Source organism: Sus scrofa, chromosome 12 (genome assembly GCF_054392235.1).
Source record: "Sus scrofa isolate SSC_HxYL_T2T_F1_AM1 chromosome 12, Sscrofa_HxYL_maternal_Yorkshire_Landrace_v2.0, whole genome shotgun sequence".
NCBI classification, from domain to species: Eukaryota; Metazoa; Chordata; class Mammalia; order Artiodactyla; family Suidae; genus Sus; species Sus scrofa.
Genome location: NC_139394.1, coordinates 59,743,013 through 59,759,665, shown reverse-complemented (window position 1 = coordinate 59,759,665; position 16,653 = coordinate 59,743,013). Strand labels below are relative to the sequence as shown.

General features: G+C 50.7%; 1 long non-coding RNA gene across 17 annotated transcripts in view; it reads left to right on the top strand.

Moving 5' to 3' along the window:
* Positions 1–16,653, top strand: part of LOC100622718 (syntaxin-8) — a 251,867-nt gene that overhangs the window by 63,502 nt on the left and 171,712 nt on the right. For 15 of the 17 annotated variants that reach the window (XR_014821848.1, XR_014821846.1, XR_014821847.1 and 12 more), the window contains one exon: positions 2,347–2,439. The exons of the other annotated variants lie outside the window; for them this stretch is intronic. This is a non-coding gene — a long non-coding RNA (syntaxin-8). The remainder of the gene's footprint in view (positions 1–2,346; positions 2,440–16,653) is intronic. 17 annotated transcript variants of the gene reach the window in all.

Here is a 16,653-nt window from a genome sequence, read left to right as displayed (position 1 = left end):
CTAAGATCAAGGTGAGGCTCCAGGGGAGATTTGAGTCCCTGGTCGTCTCCAGCTTTTACAGGCTGCTCACATCCCTTGGCTCATGGGTGCTTTCTTTAGGGCCAGCAGGTTGCCTCTCTCAGACTCTCTTCATATCTCCCTCTGACCAGAGCTGAGAAAGAATCTGTTTTTAAGGACTCGTGTGATTACATTGGGCCTACCTGGATAATCCAGAATGATCTCCCTCTTGGATTCCTTAACCTGAATCACGTCTGCAAAGTTGGGTTGGCCATGTAAGGTGGTATATTCACAGAATCCCAGGATTAGGATGAAGACACCTTGAGGGGCCATTGTTCTCTGTAGCACAGTGGTCATCCATTGTTAAAGGTTAGCACCTTTAAAATTGCAAAACTGAAGACTGATGGGCAGCATGTGGTATATGGGGCATGGTCTGTGCTCATACCCTAAGGACTTGCGTCGTCAGTAGGGGAGAGGGCAGACGGTGGTGATGAGCTGTCGTTATGACGTCATGGTAATCGTGCGTGCCTCTGGATAACTTCCTCCCCTTAGAAGTGCTGCTTCGACCTGTAGACGCTCAGGTCATCAGTATGACGGTCATTCTCTACACAGCATCTCCGTCATCTGGCCCGTCCGCGGTTTTGAGTTATTGGATGAAATGCTATGGTAGCATTTACACATAGAGAAGAGGTACTAAATTCTTGGAGAAAGGATTTGAGCAGAGCAGCATGTTTAGCCCTCTCTCTGCTTCCCGTTCGCAAGATAACCTCTAGGTAGCTAAGTCTGACCATGAGTCAAGGTTGAGTGAAAAGAGAGGAAGGCAGGTATTTTGCATTCGCAGTCTGTGTCTCTGCTGGGTACAGCAACATGAGGAGTCGAGTGAGTTTTTTTTTCTGTAGTTGAAAACCATAGAGGACTCTCCTTGGCTCTTTTTATATTGTTGTGCCTTTAACCCACCTTGACACTTGAGCTTCAGTGTTATGTGTAGATGACTGGGGGGATGCATTTGGAATTTTACTGTAACATCGGTTATCCTATAGCAGCCCTAAGTGGATGATAGGGTTTGCTTGGAGTCCATCCAAAAGGTGGTTAATGAAGACCAAAAGGACCTCATTATAAAGTGATTTTGCCATAAAATGGTCCCTTGGAATGATCCCTAGAGACAGCAGGTCATGTGTACGAGGTAAAGAAGCATGTGGTGTCAAAAAATGTTACTAAGGGGTCCTTACCACACGCCCTTAGTTTAAATATATTCCAGATGAATTAACAAGTCAAGTGTAATGGCTTAATTCCATAAAAAGACCAGGAAAAAATATAATAAGGACGTATTAATACGATCTTGGGTAAGAAGACCTTTGTGCTTTAGATGGGCCTTCCTGTGAGACAGATCCTTGGAAAAAACCCATCAACAAGCAAAGCCACATGAGCGCGTTACCCTCCTCTGGCAGAGAGCTTGGTAGAAAGTCATTAGACCAGCCTCGGAATGTTCTTTCCGACGCACCTGAAAGCAAAGGAAAAAAGTACTTGCAAAGAGATGGAAACTGCCTAGTTAAAAAAATAAATAAATTTAAAAAATTGGGCTCTGCCTATGGCATGTGGACATTCCCAGGCCAGGGATCAAACCCGAGTCACAGCAATAACAATGCTGAGTTTTTAACTGCTAGGCCACCCAGGATCTCCAAAAAAATCAAATGTTAAAGGATCTCGAGTCACTTGAGTTCTTTTCTCTTTACATTTGCAAAATCTAGAAAAAGAACAAAAATGGTATTTGTCCATTGTTTTATATATATATATATATATTTTTTGTCTTTTTGTCTTTTTTGTTGTTGTTTGTTGTTGTTGTTGTTGTTGCTATCTCTTGGGCCGCTTCCGCGGCATATGGAGGTTCCCAGGCTAGGGGTTGAATCGGAGCTGTAGCCACCGGCCTACGCCAGAGCCACAGCAACGCGGGATCCGAGCCGTGTCTGCAACCTACACCACAGCTCACAGCAACGCCGGGTCGTTAACCCACTGAGCAAGGGCAGGGACCAAACCCGCGACCTCATGGTTCCTAGTCGGATTCGTTAACCACTGCGCCACGACGGGAACTCCCATTGTTTTATATTTTATAAATTCTTTTTTTCTTACAAATCATGAACTTTTTAAAATATTTTTATTTAATGGCCACGCCCATGGCCTATGGTCTGAGGTGTAGGTGTTTAATTTTTTTCTTTATTTTGTTCTGATATGGTTGTCGGTCTTTTCCTAAGTGATCGAATGTTCCTTGGATCACATACTGAATTGCGTTGCCGGCCCGGGTCTATTTTCCTTTGGTTTTTAGTTCGTTAATTGTCCTACTTTTCTTTTTAGAACAGGATGCAGGCCTGGATGCCCTTTCCTCGATCATAAGTCGCCAGAAACAAATGGGGCAGGAAATTGGGAATGAACTGGATGAACAAAACGGTAAGGACACGGCTGCGTTTGACCGGCTTTGCCGTTTGGTATCACGCTCACGGCTTGAGTATTTGTTAAGTGATTTTAATGTTACCAAAGGCATGTAGGAGTTTGGCATCAGTGGATGACGAGGGTTTGATGGACCCGAGGGAGGACTGCAGCACGTCGAGATGGTAGTTACTAAACACTATGTAAAGAAATTCGATTGCAGAATTTCCCGTTTTCTGTAGCTGCTTTTAAAAACACTTTGTCTCATGATCTGTTTATCCCGTGAGCGCGCCTCCTGCCGTCATGTGGTGAAGCTGCTCCGTGCTCCGTATGCTGACTCAGGGTCCCCAAGACTGTGGGGACCAGGTCTTTTGCACACCCGGGGGAGAGGGCTCCCCTTCTGTACCAAGCTGCAGGGCAAAAGGGTACTCGAAACTTTTTTATCCAGGGCTTGATGTGATACATCTGGCTGGAGAAAGACGCATTTGCAAAGCCACAGGCAGGGTGGCTTGGGAGAGACAGAGCTTTAAGTCCTGAGCCTCCCGGAAAGGCTCCTGTGCTTTGAGGTGCGCGGTGTGGGGGACAGGGGCCTGAACGGAGGGTGGGGACGTAGGCGTGGAGAAGACAGGATGGAGGCGGGGGACTGATGGTGCCTTGACTGCGTGGACCTGGTCAGAGAAATTGCGGGGAGGTCCCTGGTCTGTGAGTGGAGAGCCTAAGTCCAGTTTGGACGTGTCCCGTTACAGCCAAGTCACAGTGTCGAGTGGACAGTGGGAGATAGGGTACAGGAGCTGGGTGAGAAGATAGGACCAAGCGGGGAGGTGGGAGAAGCATCAGCTCAGGTGATGGGGAGGTGGGCGACGCGTCGGCTTAGGTGATGGCAAGGAGCGTAGGAAGAGGTGAGTTTCAGTGAGGCCGGCATTCATTGAAGGCGCCTCCTATGCGCAAAACCCTGGAGTCTGTGTCTTTTCATTTCATCAGTGCACAGCATTGTGAAGGCACTGTTACCGCTCTTGGTTAGGGGTGAAGCCCAGCGTGGCTGAGGGACTGGCCCCCCCATCACTTCACCTATAAGGGACAGGACTGAAATTTCAATGCAGGCTTTCTAATCCTCCTGTGGCTGCTTCTGCTGCTACCCAGCTTCCTCTGGAACGGAGACAACATAGGGAGAGAAAAGTAAAAGGTTCTAAGGTTTTAGCTTTTGGTCCCAGAATCGTGGAGGCTCACGATGGAATGGCTTTCAAGAACAGGGACCCTGATTTGAGAGGGCATTGGCGCCCTGGGAGTGGGCATTGCTCGCCCTGAAGGGGGTGCTGCATCTGTCAGATTGTACAGGCTCCTCTTTTCCTGATCTCTATGAAAAGTGAGTTCAGGAGTTCCCGTCGTGGCAGAGTGGTTAACGAATCCGACTAGGAACCATGAGGTTGCGGGTTCGGTCCCTGCCCTTGCTCAGTTGGTTAACAATCCAGCGTTGCCGTGAGCTGTGGTGTAGGTTGCGGACGCGGCTCGGATCCCGTGTTGCTGGGGCTCTGGCGTAGGCCGGTGGCTATGGCTCCGATTAGACCCCTAGCCTGGGAACCTCCATATGCCGTGGGAGCGGCCCTAGAAAAGGCAAAAAAGACCAAAAAAAAAAGTTCCCATTGTGGCTCCATGGTAACAAACCGGACCAGTATCCACCGCCTCGCTCAGTGGGTTTAAGGATCCGGCGTTGCTGTGAGCTGTGGTGTAGGTTGAAGACACAGCTTGGAACCTGCATTGCTGCAGTGCAGGCCGGCAGCTGCAGCTGATTCAGTCCATAGCCTGGGAACTTCCATATGCTACAAGTGTGGCCCTAAAAAAAAAAGACAAAGCAAAAAAATTCTGGAGTTGAGGCTTCCAACACGCGTCTCCCTGGGCTAGGAGCAGTGTCGGCAGGGCTGCGTTGCTTCCTGGAGGCTCCGGGAGGGGAGGAGGCATTTCCCACCTGGTCCAGGTCTGCAGGCTGCCTGCACTCCGGGCCTTGGGGCCCCTCCTCCATCCTCAAAGCCAGCAGTGGTGGAGTCCTTCTCACATTGCATCCCTCTGACGTCCAACTTCTGCCTCCCTTGTCCACTTTCAAGGGCCGGGGTGATTCCCTTGGGCCCACCCAGATAATCTGGAACACTTTTCCTATTTAAGGTCAACTGCCTTAGCAGCCTGAATCCGTCCACACCCTAAATGCTCTCTGGTCCTGTAACCCAGCCTGTTTCCAGGTCCCAGGAGACAGGGCTCTGGGGGGTCTTGCTTCCGCTACCGGAGTACTTGATGCCGGACAATCAGAACCTCCAGGGTGAGCCCCACACATCAGTAGTTTTTAAAACTCCCCGGACGATTTTAATGCGCTGCCAAGTGTGAGCACCAGGGCCCTTGCAGAGTGTGCTGAGACTGCTGAGTGCTGTGCTCTTCGCCGCGCATGGGACAGATCCGGCAGTCACGTGGTTACGTACGTACACGTGGCCCTTGCGGTGCAGACGCGCGCATCCCGTTACATGTGCTACCCCCACCCTCTGACCTCTCGCTCCCGGCCCCCTGGTCCTCGTGTCCGTTCCAGGCCCGGATGCATCCGTGTGTATGCAGACAAACAGGATGTATTTTTGCACGAGCTGCCAGAATAAGCTCGGTTTTCTCTGCGGAGGCCTCCCAGGGAGCCAGCAGCGCTGCTGGTGGTTGTCAGATGTGCGCATTTGCTCCGCAGAAATAGGGCAGAGTCAGCCATTTTCTTTCATAGGCTCGGAGAGGCTCCCTGAGGGTAAAAAATTATAACCCTGCAAGGACTGTAATCAGCCTTGATTCCTTTTGTCAAAGTCAGAAAGGCTGTTCTATCCAGAGGTGTTGAGAACAGGGCGGCAGGCCCCTCGGGATTTCTCGGGTGACCCGAGTGTGCCCCCCGAGGCATCGGGGACCTTGGAGAAGTTGCCCCTTTGGATGTCAGTATCTCTCGTTGGTTGATCGACCTACGGGATGACTCCAGGAAGCGAGAGAAACAATAGGCTGAGCTCAAGGGCCAGCCAGGCCATTTTGGAATCAAGCATTGAAACCATACTGACAAAATACACAGGACTGAGTACATAACCACAAAGCCAAAGGGTCGAATTATCATCAGTTGAGGAATTCTGTTTCCAGTCCTCTCAGAGTTAAAAAGGCCCTGGCCCATCCCGGTAATGACCCTGTCCCCAAGCCAGCCACCAGGCCTCAGGAGGAGGAGGACTGGCAGCTCAGAGAAAATGCCCGGGATGGGTGACCCGAATGTCTAGAGGGGGTGGGGGCTGGCAGGAGAGGGGACAGAGGGGCCTGACCACACCGATGGTGGCAAACTGTAGGAATGGCTGGGCTCCAAGGGCTCCTGTCGGGCCGACCAGGCGGCTGTCCTAGAGGGAAGCTGGGGGACCGTTTTACTGAAAAATCCCATAAAGTTCATGCTTCAGAGGGACGGGCCTTTTGGAAGGAGCCCTCCGTATGAAGTGGAGAAAGACAGATGTCATCGGATGGCGCTCAGATGTGGAATCTGCTCAGTCATCCAAAAGAACGTGCTTTTGAAACAGACGCAAAGATTTCAAAATCAAACTGAAGGTTACCAGAGGGGAAGCGTGCGGGGGGATAAGCTAGGACTTGGGGATCAACGTATGTGCGCTGCTGCTGTGTTTAAAGTAGGAAAGTCACTAGGGCCTGCTGGACAGCACGGGGAGCTCGGCTTGATCCTCTGTAATAACCTACGTGGGAAAAGAATCTGAGAAAGAGAGGTTGCCCCATGGCACAGCTGGTCAAGGATTGGGCATTGCCACAGCTGTGGCACAGATCATAACTGTGCCAGTTCCATCCCGGGCCCGGGAACTTCCACGTGCCACGGATGCAGCCGAGAAATAATAATGTGAAAGAGAATGGGTGTGTGTATAACCAATTGACTTCGCTGTACACCTGAAACTAACACATTTTAAGTCGGCGATACTTGCCTAAAATTTAAAAACTAAAACAAAGTGAATGGGATTGGAGTTCCCATTGTGGCTCAATGGGTTAAGAACCCGATTAGTATCCACGACTGTGCGGGTTAAGGACCTGGCTGTGTAATAGCCCCCAGAGGTACCCACATCCTGATCTCTGGAATCCGAATGTCACCTTCTACGACCAACGGGGCTTTGCAGGTGTGTTACTCCCTTAACGACAGTGAGGCGGAGCGCTCATCCTGGGTGTTGTGCTTGGGGCCGAAATGTAGACAGGTGTCCTCAACGAAGGGAGGCCGGGAGAGATGTGACAGCAAGGCAGCCAGCGGTGACCGAAACAAGAGGCTCTGGAACCGGCTTCACAGGCGAAGGAAGAGCCAGGGGCCCAGGGGGGCAGGAAAGGCAGCTCTGGAAGCTGGAAAAGGCCGGGGAGTGGATTCTCCCCCCTAGAGCCTCTGGAGGGACGCCTGGGTTCCAGACGTTTGATCCCAAAACTATAAGGGAGTGCGCGTGTGTGGTTTTAAACTGAGAGAGGCAATGATGTCCTTTTCTCAATCATCCGTGAATTCAGGTTAACCACTTCTAAACTGGAAAGAGTAGATTGAATCCTTCGCATGTCTGCAGCCCCTCTTTTTTCTTGAGGAGCTTTCTTTGCAGGCTCTGCAGTAGGACGTTGGCTCTGGTACCCTCGTCAGCCTCTGCTGGAAGCCTCTCAAACTGTGGGGCACTTGGAGAACAGAATTTATATTTTTAGTTTTTTTTCTTTTTTCCTTTTTTTAATCGACCAATTTAATTTTATTAATCATGACTTTGTTTTCATTATAGCTGCCTTACAGTGTTTTGTCAATTTTCTACTGCACAGCAAAATGACCCAGTCACACATACATATATGTATTCTTTTTCTCACATTATCCTCCATCATGCTCCATCATAAGTGACTAGATATAGTTCCCAGTGCTATACAGCAGGATCTCCTTGCTTATCCATTCCAAAGGCAATAGTTTGCATCTATCAAGCCCAAATTCCCGGTCCACCCCACTCCCTCCCCTTCCCCCTTGGCAACCCCAAGTCTGTTCTCCATGTCCATGATTTTCTTTTCTGTGGAAAGGTTCATTGGTGCCATATGTTAGATTCCAGATGTAAGTGATAACATATGGTTTTTGTCTTTCTCTTTCTGACTTATGTCACTTAGTACCAGAGTCTCTAGTGTCATCCATGTTGCTGCAAATGGCATGATTTTATCCTTTTTTTATGGCTGAGTAGTATTCCATTGTGTGTATATACACCACATCTTCTTAATCCAATCATGAGTCCCTCCAGAATTTAGTCTTGTCCTGGTGAAAAGGTGGGAGGGCGTTTTGGTGAAGGAATCTCTTTGTGGAATATCCGGTGTCAGGACCTCCCTCAGTCCGGCAGGCAAGGTGATTTGAAGAAAAACGGAGAGAGAGAGTTGACACTGTAATGGCTGCATATTTCAACGTGTGATAGAAGCCCCTGCTGGAGTGACACAGATGACTGTCACAGGGGCAGTTTTCAGCCCTTAGGAGCCAAACTGCCTCTGATGCTCACTAGTCGTGGGACTTCAGTCTTTTTCTGTCCATCTTTCTCGTCTAGAACGTGGGGATTTTAGTGCCTGTGGTGGTGTTAGGAAGATGAAATGAGTGGCTGAGTGTGAAGTTCGAGAATCCTGCCTTATACATTGTAAGCCACCTATGAGTGTCTGCTCTTGTTGACTGTTTGATTGCAGTACAGACTGCTGAGCTGATGGGCAGTCCCCTCAGTTCCTTTTCCAAACACACAGAAATATTTGATGAACCCTTTTTTTTGACCATGGGATGCAGAAGTTCCTGAGCCAGGTATCAAACCCATGCCACAGCAGTGGCAACATCGGATCCTTAACCGCTAAGCCACCAGGGAGCTCTGAAAACATTTTAAAAAATTGATGTCTACTGCATAGCTGAGCTTGACAGCAAGAAAGAGACCTCCCCAGGTGGCAGGGTTGAAGGAAGGCTCTAACCCACAGCGGTGAGTGGGACGGAAGCCTCAAGGCCCTTGCAGGGAACTGAACAGCTCCGTACATCGGAGGCTGGTGGTTTTTGTTGTTGTTTTTTTTGTTTTTTGTCTTTTTTTTTTTTTTGCCATTTCTTGGGCCGCTCCCACGGCATATGGAGGTTCCCAGGCTAGGGGTCTAATCGGAGCCATAGCCCCCGGCCTACGCCAGAGCCACAGCAATGCAGGATCCGAGCCAAGTCTGCAACCTACACCACAGCTCACGGCAACGCCGGATCCTTAACCCACTGAGCAAGGCCAGGGATCGAACCCGAAACCTCATGGTTCTTAGTCGCATTCATTAACCACCGCGCCACGACAGGAACTCCTCGGGGGCTAGTGTTTTAACACCCATACAGAGATGGGAGTTGAGGCTGTGGTCCTTGTGTATTTTGGGAGGGCCTGAAAGCAGGCTCTCCATACAGAGCCAGGAGCTGAGACATGACAATTTTATGGGAAACGAGTTTCCCCCCATCCCCACCCAAGAACGAGCTGCTCAGCTAGGCCACCCACCTTGGGCCACAGCCACTCTTACATTTTTAACATGTATACTTAAGTTTAAAATGTATGCTTAAGTTTACATTTTTCTAACAAAGTCTAAAGCAAATAAATCCCTCTGAATAAATCAAGTTTAGACTTCTTAAACTTTATTTCAAACTCCTCCTCTTTCATGTTGTTTTAAACGGAAGCCCCCTCTCTTTTTTTCCCCCTGCAGTCAGAATTTGATTTAGATTTACCAGCAAGTTTTACTGATTGCTGTTAGTTACATTGTTGTATCCATTCTATTACTCAGCTGTTTTAATTGATTTTTTTTTTTTTAAGTTTTGAGAACTGGGCTTTTAAACACCAAAAAGCTCTCATGCTCACAGTTGTTTCACCCCCCTACAAATGTACGTTTTCAGGATTGTAAAACTTTTCGAACTTTTGAATGGTGCTAGTCACAGCTTGGCACGTTCCTTCTCCTCCCAGTGTTTCTGTGCTCCGGGTAGGTTTTGGTTTATTCATCTCAGTTTTTTTGTTGTTTCATTTTTGTCTTTTTAGGGCCGCACCCATGGCGTATTGGAGATCCCTAGGCTAGGGGTCTAATCAACACTGTTGCTGCTGGCCTACGCCTCAGCCACAGCCACACCAGATCCGAGCTGCATCTGCGACCTATACCACAGCTCACGGCAACACCGGATCCTTAACCCACGGAGCGAGGCCAGGGATCGAACCTTCAACCTCATAGTTCCTAGTTGGATTCATTTTCGCTGCACCACGACGGGACCTCCTCATCTCAGTTTTTCTCTCACATGCTTTTAAAGGCAGAGTTCTGTCCCCTCAAAAGTCATAGCTTGAGGTCCTGTCTCCCAGAACCTCAGAATGTGACTTGACTTGGAGATAAGCTTTTCACGAGGTGACGAAGTTAAAATGAAGTCAGTGGGTTGAGCCCTAATCCAACGTGACTGGTGTCCTTCGAAGAAGAAATGAGGAATTCCGTTGTGGCTCAGCAGGTTAAGAACCCGACACAGTGTCTGTGAGGATGCGGGTTCCATCCCTGGCCTCGCTCAGTGGGTTAAGGATCCTTCAATGCCGCAAGCTACACCAGGCGTAGGTTGCCAGTGTGGCTCGGATCTGGCATGGCTGTGGGGTAGGCCATCACTGCAGCTCTGATTTGATCCCAAGCCTGGGAACCTCCACATGCTGCGGGTGAGGCCATAAAAAGAAGAGGGAATGAAGACGTGGACACACATGCAGGGAAGACGGTGTGAGGACAGCAAGAGGGCGGCCGTCGGCAGGTCATGGAGAGGGGGCCTCGAAGAAAGCAGTTCTGCCGACACCTTGATCTCATACTTCTGGCCTCCAGGATTGTGAGAAAATAAATGTCACTGAAGCCACCTGATCTTGGTACTTGGAGGCAGGTCCACGAGTCAAGGACCGGGTTGAGCAGTGTAGGTGGCTTGCTTGGTATGTCAGTGGGTTTGTTTACCCCCAAGTCGTCTTTCTGGGATGGAGTCTGTATGGACGGGCAGGTGTACTGGCAGGCAGCTTTCCCCTTAGGGTGTGTGGCTGGGGTAGAAGAGGACACTGCAGACTCAGGACCCTTGGCTGCAAGCCTCACCCCAAAATCACGAAGGGAAGGAGAACTGTAACCTCGGGGTGACATCTTTTTAGAGGCTTTATTTCTTTTCACCTCTGGGCCTGTCCCAGAGGCTCTTCTTGGACTCACTTGTGCCAAGCACTCCCCAGGCCGACCTTCCTCTGAAGAAGCTCTTCCGGGGCCTCCAGCTGGGAGCCGGTGCTGCTGACCCCAGTGCCCACTGGGCAAGCGCGAGGGCCAGGCGCTCAGCTGCTCTCGAGACAGCTCTCCGCGCAGATGCCCTGCCTCCTGCCTCCCAGCCTCTTCTCTGTAGGCCATTCTTTGGCTCCCAAGGGCCATTGACTCCAGGCTTGGAGCTTCTCCAGGGTTCCACCGGGAAGAAAGAGCTCCTATCTGTAGCTCTGATCGTGTATTTCAAGTTGCAGTTTTTCTTTTTCTTTTCAGTTTTGGTTTATTTGTCAGTACAGTCCCAACTATCTTTTTTTAAATTTTTTTTTAGATAAAGAAAACCTTTCACATGACTTGCTCATTGATGGTGTTTCATTGATAGTGTTCCTTCGTGTTTCAGTGCCTCCATGGATTTATTCTTTCAAACACGATTTTACTGGCCTTTCATTGAGCTCTCGGGAAGGAAGGGGGCAGCCGTGTATACTTGCTCTACTGTCCTGAGCTCAAAGTCTCTCTTTATATTTCTTAACGAGGTCTCAGCATCTATAGACATCATTTTCCTGAAGCAGTCAGTGTTCTGGAAGCTTCAGTCAAACAAGTTTTTCATCTAGTCCAGGAAGGTTGTTTTCTAGGGCTTCATTAATTTGAGGGATACCCCAAGGTAACATCTGATGTGTTTACAGATGACTTTGCCTGAAGGTAAGACAATGAGAGGTTTGGAAGAAGGTGATGCTTTTCCTGGACCTTAGGGGATTGAATACTCCGTGAATGTGAAATCAGTCCTTGTTCAGAGTGTTCATTATTCATTTCTAGGCAGGGCCTGGTTTATAGTGAAGGGGCTAGTCGGGGGGAGAGAGGGAGCGAGCGAGCGCATGAGAGCAAGTATGTCGTCCCCGCAATTGTCCGGCACCAACTGGGCGTCCAGTGATTGAATTCCGCTTGGACACTGTTGACGCCGCTGAGGGCGTCAGGGTTCCTACCCCGGGACTGCCTTCACTTCCGATTCCCGCCGGAAGTCCTGAGGAGGCGGAAGCCCTTCTGCTCCATCAGCTACAAATGCAGTGTTCCCCTGACCCCACCCCCGCCCCCCACTTCGGGATCAGGAAAGCCAGTGGAAGGGGTGCAGAGGGCAGCGTCTTGGGGTGGGGGGCCCGCAAGCTTGCATGCCCTCTGCAGGCACATCAGCCTCCTGGAGCCTCCGTGTCTGCACCAGTCCAGAAGCTCCCTGAACCTCGTTGTTCAAGAGTTGTCTTCGAGGCTTTGCCAAAATAGGAGAGATGGGTGAAACCTTGGGCCGCGTGAAGAACCCAGACTCTGCGTGTGCCGGCTCTGCAGAAAAGATCCTCGGACACAAGCATCTGCCTTCACTGGCTTCACCCCTGTGGGAGAACTGGGTCGGGCCCGATTCAGGTCCCAAGGACGTCCTTGGCCCTCTGCTCTGGGAGCTCCTTCACCCCTTTCTTCTAAGCCAGTGTCTCGATCTTTACCCTGGCCCCCAAGCTCGTCTGGGAGGTCATCGGATGATAGGGTTTTCCAAAGGGAAAGCTGTGGACACAGTTGTCAGGGAAAAGGCCATTGATCCTCGGGCAGCGGGCCCCGCTCCCCAGGCTTCCTTGCCGCGGCTTCACCACAGTTCCCAGCTGACTGCCAAGGGGAGGTTGTCAGGCCGACGGCAGCAGCCGGAGTGGAGGGAGGACAGAAAAGCCAGCACGAGAGCCCGACGAGAATCTCCCCTGGAGGGACTGAGCGGCCGCAGACGCAGGAGCCCGTCACCCCGGGGCGCTGCCTTCCGCCACGTTGACCCAGGGGTGACGCTGCTTGTCTTCCTCGGTGCCTTTGCAGGAAGGGGCAGTCGGGAGCTCTCCCTGGAGGTCATGCCGGGAGTCTCCAGAACCACCCCCAGGTTTGGTGCTTTGCTAGAAGGACTCCCAGGAGCCAGCAGCCACCTGGCCACCGATGGGCATTTCTGTGCACCCCTCAGGACTCCCCGTGCTTTTGCAGTTGTTCACCTGTAAAGAGACGCACACTCTGAGGTCCTCCAAGAGCACCTGCCAAGCCAAGGTCAAACCAGGCGACAGGCTGCCGTGCTGTGTTCATTCACACACAGAGGTGGCCAAAGGATGGGGACTCCAGCGCGGGGGCCTGTCGGACAGGGTTTGAACCCCAACCCTGGCCCCTGGTAGGGGGGACAGCCTCGGGCAAGTCCTGAATGCTTCTGGACCACCTCTTCTCTTTTGAAAAATAGACACATGCTTCCAGGATACCCGGATGAGTTGTTTCGGATTTAAGATATAATCCGTGGTGTGTGTGTGTGTGCATTTATATGCATATACATTTCTTTTAGAAACAGTGATTCTATATTTGCAAATTCCGTATTCACGGTGACTTTATAGAACAGACGTACCAGGAATAAGAAGATTTGACTCTCGTTGGACTCACAGTGATTAGGAGTGATTTCAGTGAGAGCCCAAAGCACAATTAGGGAAAAGGCAGGGGGACGTCCAGGGGGCCTCTCCCAAGGGCCAGAGCCACGCCAGATGTGCTAACAGCCCCCAACTGCTATTGGGACACCACCTACGAGGTGTTGCCAACCAGGAGAGCCTCAGGGCCCAGCGCTTTTCTGAGGGACTGGTCACGAAGGCACCCTCTGCCTGGCACATTCCCAGATTCCAGAAGGAAAGCAGGCTTTCTGCACGAGCCCTACCTTTCCTGCAGTTGAGGACCAGCGAGTGGTGGGAACCTTCCCCAAAAGTTCCCCGACGGCAGCCGATGATGGAAGCACAGCTTTTCCTGGAAAAGCACCCAGGTCTGGGGGGTTGACTCTCTGCGCGGAGGCCTCTCCAGCCCGGTTTATCCTACGGCTCCACTTCTCTGTGACGGGAGGGTCTATAGCCGACTGAGGATGCTGCGTCCCAGCAGCCAGGAGACCTGTGCCCCTCAGAAGGGAAGGGGTGCAGGGAGGAGGTGGAAGCTGCTGGGACCCAGCCCCACTCCACTCCTGGTCTCACCCAGAGCGTGTCATCGCCGACCTTCCGCTGAGCTTGGCCTCCCTGCAGGAGCTCGGAGGACGTGCGCTGTTCAAAGTGGCACTTGCTCCGCATCTGGGGTGGTGAAAAGGATTGAAGCGCTTGGGTCATAAAAACCAAAGCAGCAGGAAGGAAGTGGTCTGATTAGAACCAAGTGCGGGGCGGGGGCAGTTGGGGGGAGCCCCAGTTGCTGAGCGGTGCTCTCAGGTGGCTCAGGGTCCTTAAAGGAGCCGGAGCACAGAGGTGGCAGGGCTGGACTGTGTCTGGAGGCGGCGGGGGGGAACACGATGTTGTCTTTCCATCTGGACGGTCCCCCCAGGAGGGAAGACTCTCAGAGAAAACATGGAGAAGGCAGCGGCAAAGACCTTTTCTCCCGGTTTTATTGTCATTACAATTGTTGTGATCATTTTAAACAGTAGTTTAGAAACTGGGTTGTCATCCAGTAGTTCTGTCAACCAGTTTGTTTGAAATCCATAAACACAGCTTTAAAAAAAAATTATTATTTTTTTTATATTGTGTCCTGAAGCATTAACCACCAGCCTGTGAGTGTGTTTCAGTGGTACGTGCTGTGTACCCACGAATAAGTGAACTGGAGACCCCTGGGTGTTTCTGTGCCCTCGGGGACATTTGAGTAGGATCATGTGAGGCCCTGCTTGCAGAAGGGACCCTCCCTTCTGCTTCTGGATTCACGCTTGGCTCCTGTAGGATTTATGCCGCTTAACCTCATTGCAGGCTTGGCCAGGCGTGGGGTCGGGGGAGGCCAGTGTGCGTTTACTGTCTGATGTCGTCATCTAATCAGAGAGCATGCGAGTAGCCACTTTGGTTTTGCTTTGTTTTAAAAAAATAATACTTTCTCTTGTACTTCTTCTTGGTGGAAACGGGCAGAACATCTGGGAGGTAGGAAGTAGCTGGGATTGTGGAGATGTTTTGGGTGGGTTCGTGGAGAGATGGGGCTTGAAGTCATGGTCGGCATGGAAATGAATGAGGCAACGGTAACGGTTTTAGGTCACTTATGTGCGTGTAACCTAACACCACTACAGTCAGGCCTCAGTTTTCCATGTGAAGGGAGGGAACAACCTGAGTGAGTGTGTGTGTGTGTGTGTACAAGAGAGACGGAGAAAGACACATGTGGGCTTAGACTCAGATTTGCCTAGGACCACCTCTGACGGTCTAGGAGCTCACAACACATCATGTCCCAGGTGGCACTTCTGCGCACCTGCTCGGGGGAGTGTGTGGGCCTACGGGTGCCTCAGCTTGACTCGGTGGGAATTCTCTTGTCCTCCAGTTGTTTGACAAGAATGATGCAAAGACCAACCCAGGAGGAGATGCTCAGTCTTCTTCTCGATTGAGTTGTACTTTTTTATTATTGTAATTTGTTTTGACTGCAGAAGTTTCTGAGCTGGGGATCAAATCCGAACCACAGCAATGACAACGCCAGATCCTTAACCTGCTGAGCCACCAGGGACCTCCTAAGTTGTGTTTGAAAGGCCCATGGAGTGCAGGTTGTAGAGAGGAGGAAAAGTCCCATTATAATTAGGAAAGCTTTCTTCTTGCCTCCTCTCTTAACTTGTGTCCCTTAGCTTGAAAATTGAGTATCTGTTTCTTTTCCGCAGAGGCACTGAGTCTCAGGTTGGGAGCAGACTCTGGAGGGAGTCGAGCATGCAGGCTGTTTATTAGGTTGTACCTCTGGCATCAACACTTGTGGGAGGAGGCCGTGGAAGCAGGAGGGGCAGAGGGAGAAGCTGAGCTCAAAGGCAGTGTCTGCCAAGCCCCATGGGAAGCTTTGGAGCCAAAATGGCCCGACAGGGTTGGCCCGTGTTGAATTCACATGGCTGGGCCTTGAGACCCTCAACGTGGTGAGCCACTGGGTGTGGACGCCCTGCGAAGACCATGACCTTGGGCAAAGACAGCTCCATGCCTTTGCTGATGACCAAGGCCGTCTACCGAAAGCACTCCCGGTAGCTGGGGCTCCGAGCCTTTCCTTGAAGGAGGGCCTCGCTGGTACATCTCTGTGGGTGCCCCTGCCCCCCCGATGGATCAGTTTTAAACATCTGAAAATTGTTAGGTGTAGACTAAGAAGTCATAGGTCAAATGGGACACGAGGAACCTGGGACGCAGGTCTCTGGAAAGGATGGACCCGTACCCAGCGCCTTCAGAAGATGCTCTTAAGTCTTCGGAGTTAACCCAGCATGTTGTTCTGGCCTATTTCTAAGCATAGCTTTGTTAGTAGTTAGGATAAAACTGTGGAGCCTTGTGTCTTTTCACCTTTTTGAGTTAAATGTGTATCATTACAGGAGCTGTCTGTATTTTAGGGCCTTCTGTCTTTAAAAGCTGTTACTCAGAGCTTGTTCAAAACTAACTGGAATCTGTCAGCAGATAGAAAGGGTTCTCTTCGGGAACTTGGGAAATCAGAATAAAAAACCCCAACCCAGTAAAAATACTTATTTGCCTTGTTCTCTGTGCACCAGTGTCCTACTAACCGGCTCTTCAGCATCATCCTTCTTTTATTTTAAAAAAAAGAAAAACCGGAGTTCCCGTTATGGCTCAGTGGATAATGAATCCTACTAGGAACCATGAGGTTGCGGGTTCTATCCCTGGCCTCGCTCAGTGGGTGAAGGATCTGGCATTGCCGTGAGCTGTGGTGTGGGTCACAGGTGTGGCTCGGATCCTGCGTTGCTGTGGCTGTGGTGTAGGCCAGCGGCTACAGCTCTGATTAGACCCCTGGCCTGGGAACCTCCATATGCCTCAGGTGCAGCCCTAGAAAAGACAAAAAGACAAAAAACAAAACAAACAAAAATAGTTCCAGACTTGATAGTTTTATTCTTGTAAAAATTTCACACTGCAGGGGTAATTTTCACCATGAACTAAATAATTAAGAGGAAAATGAAACAGGCGGATTTCTCGGTGGGGACGGAGACCACGTAGAGGCACCCCCGTTCTGTGAGTTCAGTGGGAA